Source organism: Ailuropoda melanoleuca, chromosome 11 (assembly GCF_002007445.2).
Source record: "Ailuropoda melanoleuca isolate Jingjing chromosome 11, ASM200744v2, whole genome shotgun sequence".
NCBI lineage: Eukaryota > Metazoa > Chordata > Mammalia > Carnivora > Ursidae > Ailuropoda > Ailuropoda melanoleuca.
The window spans coordinates 68,159,317-68,171,125 of NC_048228.1; the positions used below are offsets into that span (position 1 = coordinate 68,159,317).

Here is an 11,809-nt window from a genome sequence, read left to right on the forward strand (position 1 = left end):
AAAGTTTATTTACCAAAAAAAAGTTTATTTACAAAAACAGGGGGTGAGCTGGCATTGGCCTGCCAGCAGGAGTTAACCAATCTACTTCTATATCTTTACTTGCATTGGTGTCATTCGTTTTAATTTTAGCCATTTTAATGGGTGTGAAATGGTATCTCAATGTGGTTTTAATTTGCATTTTCCTGATGACTAATGATATATTTTATGAAGTGTCTGTTTCAGCCTACTGCCCATTTTTTAACCATACTATTCTATTGAGTCCTGTGAGTTCTTTGTGTTCTAGATACAGTCCTTTCTTAGATCAACGAATTGCAAATATTTCCTAAAAGTCTGAGGATTACCTGTTTATTGCTTTGTCATTCTACTTGGCATATGGTCGTGTCTCATTGATGTTTTAATTTGTATTTCCCTGATGAAAGTTGATGTGGGACATCTTTTCATATGCTTATTTGCCATCTGTTTATCTTCATTGGTGAGGTGTCTGTTAAGACCTTTGGCCCATTTTTAATTACATTATTTTTTTTCCTTATTGTTGAATGTCAAGCGTTCTTTGTATATTTTGGGTAACAGTCCTTTATCCTTTATGAGGTATTTCTTTTGCAAATATCAGTCTGTGGACTGTCTTCTCATTCTTTTGACATTGTTTTTAACAGAGCAGAAGTTTTTAATTTTAATGAAGTTCAGCTTCTCAATTCTTTCTTTTATGGATCATGCCTTTGGTATTGTATCTAAAAAGTCACAGCCCTACCCAAGGTCATCAAGGTTTTGTCTTATGTTCTCTTCAAGGAGCTGCTAATTTTTCAGCTTAAGTTTTTAACTTGTTAGGACAGAGTGACAACTTCTAAGCTCCTTGCTGGTCTAGAAACTGGAAATGTGTTACCTATTTTCCTCATTTTTTTCTTCCTTCCTGTATATTCAAGTTTCTATCTGGCATCTTTAGTCTAAAGAAAATTTTTTCAGCATTTATTTTAGTATAGGTGTGCTTGCAGCAAATTCTCTCAGCCTTCTTTAATCTGAAAATGTTTCCATGTTACCTTCATTTTTGAAGAATTTTTTTAGATGAGTATAGAATTCTACAGGGACAGTTTTATTCCCTTTAAAGATGTTATTCCATTATCTTCTGATACATTTTCTGTCTTGCATAGTTTCTAAAGAAAAATCAACCTCCATTCATATCACTGTTCCTGGTAAGTATGTCTTTAATTTTCTGGTTACTTTTTTTTTTTTAAGATTTTATTTATTTGACAGAGAGAGACAGCCAGCGAGAGAGGGAACACAAGCAGGGGGAGTGGGAGAGGAAGAAGCAGGCTCCCAGCAGAGGAGCCCGATGTGGGACTCGATCCCAGAACTCCGGGATTATGCCCTGAGCCAAAGGCAGATGCTTAACAACTGTGCCACCCAGGCACCCCCAATTTTCTGGTTACTTTTAAGATGTTCTTTTTCTCTTTAAAATGTTTCATCAATTTGATTATCGTGTGTTTAGTAGGGGTTTTCTCTGTTTCATCTTGCATGGGGCTTGTTGAGCTTCACAGATCCATGGTTTGATGTTTTCATCAAGTTTGGAAAGTTTCAGTTATTATTTCTTCAAGTATTTTTTCTGCCTGATTCTCTTTCTCCTCACCTTCAGGGACTACAATTACATATATGTTAGACACTTGGTATTATTCCATGCTTATCAATAATATATCTACTTTCCTACCTTTTTCTTCTCTTTCCTTTTTATTTGAATAATTTCTATTGATTTTGCTTCCCATTCACTGATCTTTTCTTCTGCAGTGTCCACTTGTTACTTGTAGGCCCCCAAATATCTTAGATATATTTTTCAGTTCTATATTTTTAATTTTTTTAGTGTTTGAATTGTTCTCCTGAAATACTCCATTTCTTTATGTATTATATCTATATTTTCTTATAAATTATTTAACATATTTATAGTAGTTGTCCTAAAGTCTTGATCTGATAGTTCTCATAATTGGACCATCTTTGGATCTGCTTCTATTGACTGCCTCTACCTCCTAACTAGAAATATAAGCTCTCTCATGCTATTTTAAAAAAATGCCAATTCTAAAGGCTTTTTAGTTGGTGCAAGGAGGACTCCAACATGATCTGTAATGTCAGTTAAGCCTCTTCTCTGGCCCAGAACTTGCCTAGGAGGTGGAAGACAGAATGGGTCCAGAGATTTTTGAGTGGCTCTAGACATCTGAACAGTCCTGACTTTTAGATGTGGGAGATTTTTTTGGTTCAGTTCTGGACCCCAGCCTTTTCTTACTCTATATACTTTGACTGGTTGATATGTTCGATTCTTATGACTCAAATTACCGTCTACATACTATTGAATTCCAAATCTGTACCTGTAGTCTAAACCTCTCTCCTGAGTTCCAGACCTACATATTTAGCCATGTACATTTCCACTTAGAGGTCGCAAAGGCATGTCTAACTGACAAGTGTTGAGGACTTAACTCACATACATGTTCTTTCTCTCGATCTCTCTCTCCTGCTAGACTTTAGGCTTTCACATTGGCATATTTATAAAATATTTTACAAAAATTTTATATGAGATTTTTATATTTACTAAAAATAATTGGGTACCAATGCTAGATTCCTAAAGTATGCACTTTAAAAATTAGGGTAACATCCTAGGGGTACCTGGGTGGCTCAGTTGGTTAAGTGCCTGACTCTTCATTTTGGCTCAGGTCATGATCTCAGGGTTGTGAGAGAGCTTAAGATCCTCTCTGTCCCCTCCCTCTGCCCCTCCCCCTTCTAAAAATTAATAATTAAAGTTAAAATTACAGTAACATGCTATACTTACATCATTTTACATTAGACTTTTTTCAGTGTTTAACCTTTGAATATCTATTACTTACACAATCACAAATTTAAAAAGTCTATTAAATGAAGTTACTGCCCAGGAGAAAAAATGATTTGGAAGGAACATAAGTGATTGTTTTTGAGTGTGTAAAGGGATCATGTGCAGAAATGCAATGTCTCTCCGCCACTTCATCCAAAATCAAATAAATAATTCTGCTAACCTCTCTGAGTTGGCGTGAGTTGGTAAATTCTGAAAGTAAAGTATGAATATCAGTAATATCTTTATCACTGAAACTTGAAAAAATAAGATTTTGTTAGGTTTATCCTAGGAAACCAAAGGGCATGTGTCATATTCCTTAGGCTGAGATATGACATAGTCCCCCAAAATGTGACTGCTAATGTGAAATTTACAGGTGAAACCATTATGTATTTCTCCCAGTATGAGATTACTGGAAAAGACAATCTTTCCTTTCTTTCTTTAAACAACACAGGTGGCAATTTGAGCCTCTGTTAGTAGCAGTTGGATTAGGCCATTAAAACAAGGGTACTTAAAAAAATCCTTAAAAGCCTTGTCTAAGATTCACTTCTGATTTCTGTGCTCTTTTCCTATTCTACATCTTTAAAAGGGCATGACAACAGAGACTTGGTGTTTATCTCAAAACTGCCCCTAAGAAATTTCAAGCCCTGTATCCAGGAAGACTCTGGGCTTTCTCTAGAAAAACCCAATGTGTATCTTTACACATTCCAATCCAATTAGACAATCCATTGTGTATCTTTGTGGAAGGCCAGCCCCAAGGGAGCAGACTCAGCCTGCACCCATGTGTCCAGAACTGGGTCCACAACTGGGCTTTGTTTTTGCCATAAGTCAATAAAGTAGTAGAAAAGGCACAAAATCAAAAGATTTTTGAGCACAAAAATCTGGTCAGAGACCTATATTCAAATTCCAGTTCCAAAAACCCATTAGCTGGCTAGCCTTAGGTAATACTTGCCTTTCCTTCTCTGAGAAAATAGAAGTAACAGTACCTTCTTTGCATGGTCACTGTGGTAATTAAATAGGACACTCTAGTACCTCATACAAAGATAGTGCTCTATCAATGCCAATTTTTCTTCCCCGTCCCCTTTCCTTCTAGCTTCTAGGTAAGTTATGGGAAACAGTGGTGAAAATCATTAGCTATAGCCACAAAGACATTAGCGAAAGAAAGTTCTGTGGTGGTGAATATTGTGTATGTTTGTATTTTTATTCCCCTTTATTCTTTGTTAATCCTACAGTTCAGTATGAAAAGAAAGAAGAGAATTATGTTCTCCTACTAAAGTTGGCTATTTTCAGCTATATGAAATCTGTTTGGCAAAATTCCCCCAAGCAGAGAGCAGCATTTTGCTGCTACTTTTCTACAGATACCTCAAGCTCTGAGGGTGTATTCCTTGAAGAAAAATTGCTTTCCATAGGCATCCTCTGTACCAGTGGAGGGTAGAGCTTGGGAAACACTCATGAGAAAAACAATCCTGTTGACAATGCCAAGGATATAACACTGACTCAGGTTTTTCTCAGTTCAGTAGCAGCAGCTCTCCACATTCAGCCTCAAAGAAAAAAGAGGCTATATGAGGAAGGTGAATTTGGAATATAAAAGCAAAGGATTACTTTTTTTTCCTCTTTTTTTTAAAAGATTTTATTTATTTATTTGACAGAGAGAGAGACAGCCAGCGAGAGAGGGAACACAAACGGGGAGTGGGAGAGGAAGAAGCAGGCTCATAGCGGAGGAGCCTGATGTGGGGCTCGATCCCAGAACGCCGGGATCGCGCCCTAAGCCGAAGGCAGACGCTCAACAACTGAGCCACCCAGGTGCCCCAAAGCAAAGATTTCTGATATTTATACACACATAAACTATTTTTTTCAGTGGTTCTTGTGGAAATTCACGAACAACACTGCTCTTCTGAAAGCCAATTCATGGTTCCACACATCTTGTTGACATTTGGATGCAAGCTTAAGCAGTGGTGTGCTGGTAAGCTGGCTCTCTGGAAGGAAAAAAAAAAACCCTATTTGTGGCACCTGCTGATCTCCATGGTAAATACTGACACCATGGCTGATTGCAGGCTACCAACATGACATCACTGAGCATGGAGTTGGGAAGAGCCGTGAGTAACTGGCTCTCTTGAGCTGGTGCAAGCTGGCTCTGGCACACCAGTGAGCTTGAGGCTCATGTTTAGGGATAATAGCTATTGGCAAACTCAACAGTTGTTGAAAATAGATGTCATCAAGTTCTAGAATTCACTGCCTCTCCCTCTCTGGCCTGCATTTATGGCCATTGTTTCTCCCACTATTGGATGCAGCTCAGCAAATCTTACTACTATAGACCCCAGACTCTTTGACTTAATGAAGATTGATGTCTTCATTAGATTTTGAAAAGGAATGCTCAAACATTTTATTACCTGGTTGCTGGTGCCTAGTACTCTCTGTTCCATGGCCCATCTCCCCCACCTCCTGTGACACATTCCTGAAAGGGCTCCAGGAAAAAAAATGTTACGGCCTTGGCAGATCAGCGATTTCTGATTGTGCAATGTCCTTCCTGAGAAACCCCATTCTCCAAAGACAGCCATTCTGAAAGAGGAGCAAGAAATAGGGGTACAGGTCGGCTACTGAGAGGGCAGCAGAGGAAACCAGATGGCAGTGAACTGGGTCAGCATAAATCTGGGAAATGGCATCCATATCTATCTCACCAGTTTTAGAGGTTTAGAAAAACTGTCAAAGGGTTTATTGGAAAAAAGAAAGGGATGAAATTGTTGTTACTTTCCCAAATATTACACTTCCACTTTAATTATTCTTTGCCCTTTATAAAGCAACTACACAAGCATTATCTCATTTGCTCCTCACAGCAGGCTGATGAGACATAATAATAATAATAATATTGTTAATATAATAAATACAATATTACACATAGTATATTATATTGATAGAATATGTAATATAATAAATATTAATAATAATATGATAATTTTTCCCTTCAGATGAAGACACTGAGACTCAGAGAAGATAAATGGCTTGCATAGGGTCACACAGATGTTAAAGACAGTGGAGGGATTTGTACTCTGGCTGCCAGGCTAGAGCTCTTTCCATCAGACTATGTGTATATATGGTGTTTAGAGCTTTCTGTCAGCTCTGATTATTTCATCACTTGTGCTAGGTGGAATCAGAATGGTCAGAACATTTTAAAAAATGCTAAGATTATGCTACCGTCTGAGAAGTTGCAACAGGTTCCTAGGGATCAGACGTTCTCCAAGGTGTAACTCAGCGACACCTCCCTTATCTAGGGCTGGCAGGGAAGGAGAGACTCTGCAAGAGTAAAATGTCTGTGTAATTGTTCATATACCTACAGCTTCCACATTTCAAATGAAATCTTCTAAAATTATGTTGCATATCACCCTGGGTTCTTAAAGGTAGAATGCCAAACATAGCTTATTTAACCTTTTCTTGTCGAGTTAGGGCATCATTGTAAATCTCAGTTTTTTGGACTTTAATTTGTAATCCTCTAGGGTTTTACACTCCAGGGTTCCAGACTGCTATGCTTTTTGGAGTTCCTGTATGATTTTTACTTCTCAATTGTTGCATTTACCTTTAAGAGTTTCTGCACTCTCTTCTCTCTTGCTGTTTCTCCTCTGTTAAGGAGTGAGGCTCTAGTCCAAAAAGACTTGTTGATCTAGTAGGAGTAGAAAGGTTTTAAATAAAGTCTTGGATAATCCTTCCAGGAGTAAATACTTTCTACTGTCTTTATTTTTAGGGGTGTGGTAAGGACATTTGCTTCACTGTTCAGATTCTTTCACCAGACCAGTTCTCTTGTCACTCAGCTGCTGTGAGTGTTGGTGACCAATGGCTTACAGCCACACCCATCACTGAAGACTTGCTCTTGGCCCTCTGGAGCTGATCTAACCAGAACGGCTTGGGAGGTTGTCCCCTGACTTCTGGGTGTGACTTGCTGACAACTACTGATGAAACAGTATAAAAGCCCAACCCCTTTGCCTCCAGGTGTGACAATTCTGTGAGGCCACCCTTGTCCCAGAACTTCCCATAGGATTGAGCTAAGGCTGGACCACAGCTGAACCCATGTTCTCACTTTGCTTCTCACGTGCCCTGTCTTGCTTCTCTCACTCCCTTACAAGTCTTCCCTGGGAGCATTTGCCCAAGGCCCCCAACTCAGCTTCTGATTCCAAGGACTCTAACCTAAGAGAGGCTTCCCCTGCTCCTGCTTTTCATTTTTTTGGCTATATGCTGGAGAGGTAAGATAACAAAAGACTCTGTACTCTTTCCTGTCCCTTCTCTCAACCCAGTGCTAAGAGAGGACAGCCTAATCATTAAATAAAGAATGCATAATGAGAAAAAAAATAACTTTTGCAAAAAGATATATTAGAAATTCATTAATTTGTCAAACTTTTACTTGAAGCCTACCTTATGAGTCACTGGGTGACAGTCTGGGAACACAGATACAAAACAAACAATTTCCCTTCACCTCACCCTTTTGAGAAGCTCACAGTCTGAGGAGGAAACCAACAAGTAAGTAGGACAATTAGCATACATCATAATAAATGCTGTTATTGAAGACAACTCATTCATTCACTCAAGAAATATTTCTTAAGCATCTATTATGCACCAAACTTTTGGGATCTAAACAACCTGGAACAAAGGGTTGAAGACTCCAAAGGCTGGAGAAGACTTGAAATTCTCCTGCTGAGTGCTTCTGATGTTAGAGGGAGGTTGGCTATCTATACATAGAATCTCTATCTATCTATCTATCTATCTATCTATCTATCTATCTAGGAATTGATAGGATCCAGAAACATCCAAGAGAATCTCTGTCCCTAGACCCCTTATTCTGTCCTTGTTGCCTGAAAGGCCACAACTGCAGAGGCCTTCCTTATGATTCACCAGGCTCTCATCCAGCTCTGGGTGAGGGGAGGCAGGGGATCAGTGGGGATGGAGGACAAAGAAGGAGGATTGTGAGCTCGTTGTGGCAAGGTGGGGATACAGAGGCAGTGGGGGTGGGTAGGGTGCTAAAATAAGGAAAAGGCAAGAAATCAGAGCTTGAGGAGGTAATACATATTTCCTTCCTTCACAGTGCTGATGGGGGCAGGTTCTGTCTGCTCAAATTCACATGAATCACACTTAATACCAAATATTTTGATTATTTTATTTTAGACTAAGTAATCCCCACCTTTGTTCACATTTTCCCTTGTAGTAACAACAACAGCAAGAACAAATACTGTTTGAACAGTCACTATATGCCCAACGTTGTGGTAAGAGCTTTGCCTCTATTAGCTCATTCAGTTCTCCCCAAAATCTATGCCGGAGGTGTTGTTAGTACTCACTTCTCATGAAAGAGCAGAGTAGAGCTAGGGATGTTACTTAACCTGCTCAGAAACGCAGCTGGTGTGTGCCATACCCAGGTCAATCCACCTCACTCCACAGTCAATACTTAAACCTCTGTGCAACATGGCTTTTCCAGCCATACTTATTTGCTCCTTCTTCTGCCATTTCAGATGCTCTTCCCATTTCCAGTTTCCTTTATTTACTTAACCAATATTATTGAGCACCTTTGTGTGTATTGTGTCCTTGTCCTTCATAGAGCTTTCCCATACTGATTTCTACCTTCTTTAAACACCTTTGAGTCTTTAAGGTAGAAAGTGAATCTTATTATGGATAGATTGGTATCTTTCACTAAATATTTTCAGTGGGTTTATTTTGTTTTCTTTCTGCAAAGATTTTTTTTTAAGATTTTTTTTTAAATTTATTCGACAGAGATAGAGACAGCCAGTGAGCGAGGGAACACAAGCAGGGGGAGTGGGAGAGGAAGAAGCAGGCTCATAGCGGAGGAGCCTGATGTGGGGCTCGATCCCATAACACCAGGACCCTGCCCTGAGCCGAAGGCAGACGCCTAACCGCTGTGCCACCCAGGCGCCCCCCGCAAAGATTTTAAAAAATCACTGGGTCAGGATCAAGTCTTTAAGGTCCCCGTTTTTCTCAGCAGCACCCAAAACAGGGCTGGGAGAATGTGGTAGGAAGACCCTGATTCTTCACCCATCCAGTGGCTGCATTTTAAAGGAAAAAGAACTGCACATGTGTGGATCTGATAAGTTCCAAGTGCTATCTGGAGAAGAGGATGCCCCAAAAGTGACGGTCAGCTATGTTTACCATTGATGTCCACAGCAGAAGCCAAGATAACTGTCACAGAGTCTGTGGACAGAAGTTCACGAAGATCACTGCTTGACAGGTCAGGGTAAAGGTCCCCTTCTTTCAAAATATGTGAAGGGGCAGGAAACGTGTGCACCAGGTGTTCTGTGTTCATGGCTGCCTGGGAAAGATAATTCTGTCTGTTCGATAGGAACATTGTGCTCTACACACCAGGTTGTTTTTCCAGCAGCTATTTTCTGCCTATAAAAAAGAGCATCGCTGGCTCTCAACTTCTTTCCGCAAATCCCTTGGGCTATAAACAATAACAAAAGGTATCTTATATTTATACAAAGCTGTCCTCAGAAAAGCTCAAGGACCTGAACGAAGCTTGTTTTCATATATGAGTTCTTATATAATCCCCAAGGGGAAAGAAGCAGAAGGTGACAATTTAGTTAGGAATGCTGTCATTCTCAGCTAACAAAACGGAGAAGTGAGTTCTACTGCACAACATGCTGATGGTCGTGACCAGGACAGGAAGTCCGTCTTCCCCACTTCCTGTCCAAGGTTCTGCACACTGGGCTGCACTGCCTTGTCAGAAATCTGAAAGGCTGGAGGAGACACTGCAGGAGGAAGATGGGGGGAGAAAGCCCAGACACACAAGAAGAGATGTTGCAGTCTCACTGCCTTTAGTGAATGCTGTCTTCCCTGGTCAGGAGTCCCCAGCTCCTACAGTGAGCGTCCCTCTTGTCTTTAGTAGAACTGATCCTGGGGAGAATTTCCATCACCCTCATTAGGAGTTACAGTTGAATCACAGTAGAGTTCGGAGGTCTGGGTGGTTTGAGGAAGATGAACCATCTGAGCAAAGGGCATTCTGTAAATATTTATTGCATGCTTAGATACAAAGATGAGTGAGGCATAAGCTCTGCACTCAGTAAGTGCATCATCTGGCAGGGGAGATAAACACAGGATAAAAGGCTCTAGGAGGGCTGGGTGAATACAATAATAGAAAGGCAGTTAACTTTTGACTGTGAATTTGAGTCAGGATGCTATCAGGCCGGGAGGGAGGCATTTTGGCAGGAGCTTAAAGAATAAGCAGGAATAGTTTTAAGGGATATCTTCTTATTGAGATGGTCACTGTGTATTAAAATTACCTGAGGAGCTTTTAGAACATACCCCATCCTTAACTAATCAGAGGAAATCGATCTGAGTGTAGCCTGGACATTTGTCGTGTTAAAGAGCTCCCAGATTTCACAGAGCAACCAGTATAGAGAACCCGAGAAAAGCATCAGTTTTGGAATTAGACAGCTATATTAGCTCATTCTAGCACCGGGTGACCTTGGGCAAGGCCCACTGGGGGGTGGGGCAGTGTGAGTCTTCCACAACTTCACTGTTTGTTTCCTCCTACTTCTACCCACACCTGTGAAGAAACTCTGCCATGGGAGAGTCCCTCTTTGACAAACTTTCCTTGAAAGAAAAACTCTGGATTGGGAATCAGGAAATCTGGGTTCCATCCCAGCTCTGCCACTGAGGTGCTGTGTGGGTGTGCTGAGTCACCTAAGTAAAGAAAACAAAAACACTTAGAATTACTGTTTGCAAGACATTGTGCTAGGTACCCAAGGCATCTCTAGGTCTCAATTATCCCATCTGTTGAGGTTTCTAGACCAGTATTTCTAGGTCATAAAGTCTATTTAATAGACCATAACCAGCATTATTTTAAAGATATAAAACATAGTAGAAAAATGGACTGCACTGCATAGATTAGGGCAAGTATTGTGTAGTAAAATTTCATTGCAGTTATTTATGCATGTGTTTACTGGGTCATGATGTAAAATACATTTCCTGTTGTGGGTTGGAAGTTAAAAAGTTTGAGAGTGCTTGCTTTAGCAGCACATATACTAAAGCTGAAATGACGCTAAGGAGATTAGCATGGCTCCTTTGCAAGGATGCCATGCAACTGCATGAAACATTCCATATTTTGTTTATGTTATATGATTTTTACCACATTTTTAAAAAAAAAGTCTGAGAAATCTGGGATTAGATGTTCTTTATGGACGCCTCCCTTCCACTCTATAGCCTGTGACTAGTCTAGCCTACCGGGAACTCTACTTTCTGTGACCTCCTTTTACTTAGTATCATGTAGTTCTGGCCTATCATTTATTTTTTTAAGGGGGAGGCAGTGTGGTGTAGTGGTTGAAAGCACCCTCTTGAGTTAGTTAAGTGTATGTTTGAATTTAATTTCTTCACTTGTTAGTTGAATGACCTAGAAAATGTACCCAACCTTTCTCCACCTTGTTTTTCATATAGGTGATAACACCTAGGACAAATATGGCTATACAATTCATTAAGAGGGTGTAGGTAAAACTCTTAGCACAAATCACCTTGTTCACAGAAAGTGCTTAGTGTATGGCAGCAATGATCCGACTTCTTTTCCCACTCAGATGTTTTTTAAAAGATTTTATTTATTTGAAAGAGAGAGAAAGAGTGAAAAAGAGAGAGAGAGAGCATGAATGGGGGGGGCAAAGGGAGAGGGAGAAGCAAACTCTCTGCTGAGCAGGGAGTACATCGTGGGACTCAATCCCAGGACCCTGAGGTCATGACCTGAGCCGAAGGCAGACCTTTAACCAACGGAGCCACCCGGGCACCCCCCTCCCACACTCAGATTTTAGGCGCAGTCTATAATTTAGTGCCTTGCATATACAAAATCATAAATACCTCATGCTTATCTGATCAGAAAAACAAGGATTTCAGCCTCGAGCAGCACCTCATGTTGGAGAGCAGCCATTCTCTCTTGGCATGCCACATTACCATTCAGGTCTTGGGATGAGAGGCAAGGTATTCTGTGTGTCC

General features: G+C 40.3%; 1 non-coding gene across 1 annotated transcript; it reads left to right on the forward strand.

Annotated features, from left to right (window-relative positions):
• Window positions 1-10,833: 10,833 nt before the first annotated feature.
• Window positions 10,834-10,940, forward strand: LOC117804489. The gene has a single exon (XR_004628979.1). It is a non-coding gene; the product is annotated as a U6 spliceosomal RNA (small nuclear RNA).
• The last annotated feature ends 869 nt before the right edge of the window (window positions 10,941-11,809 follow it).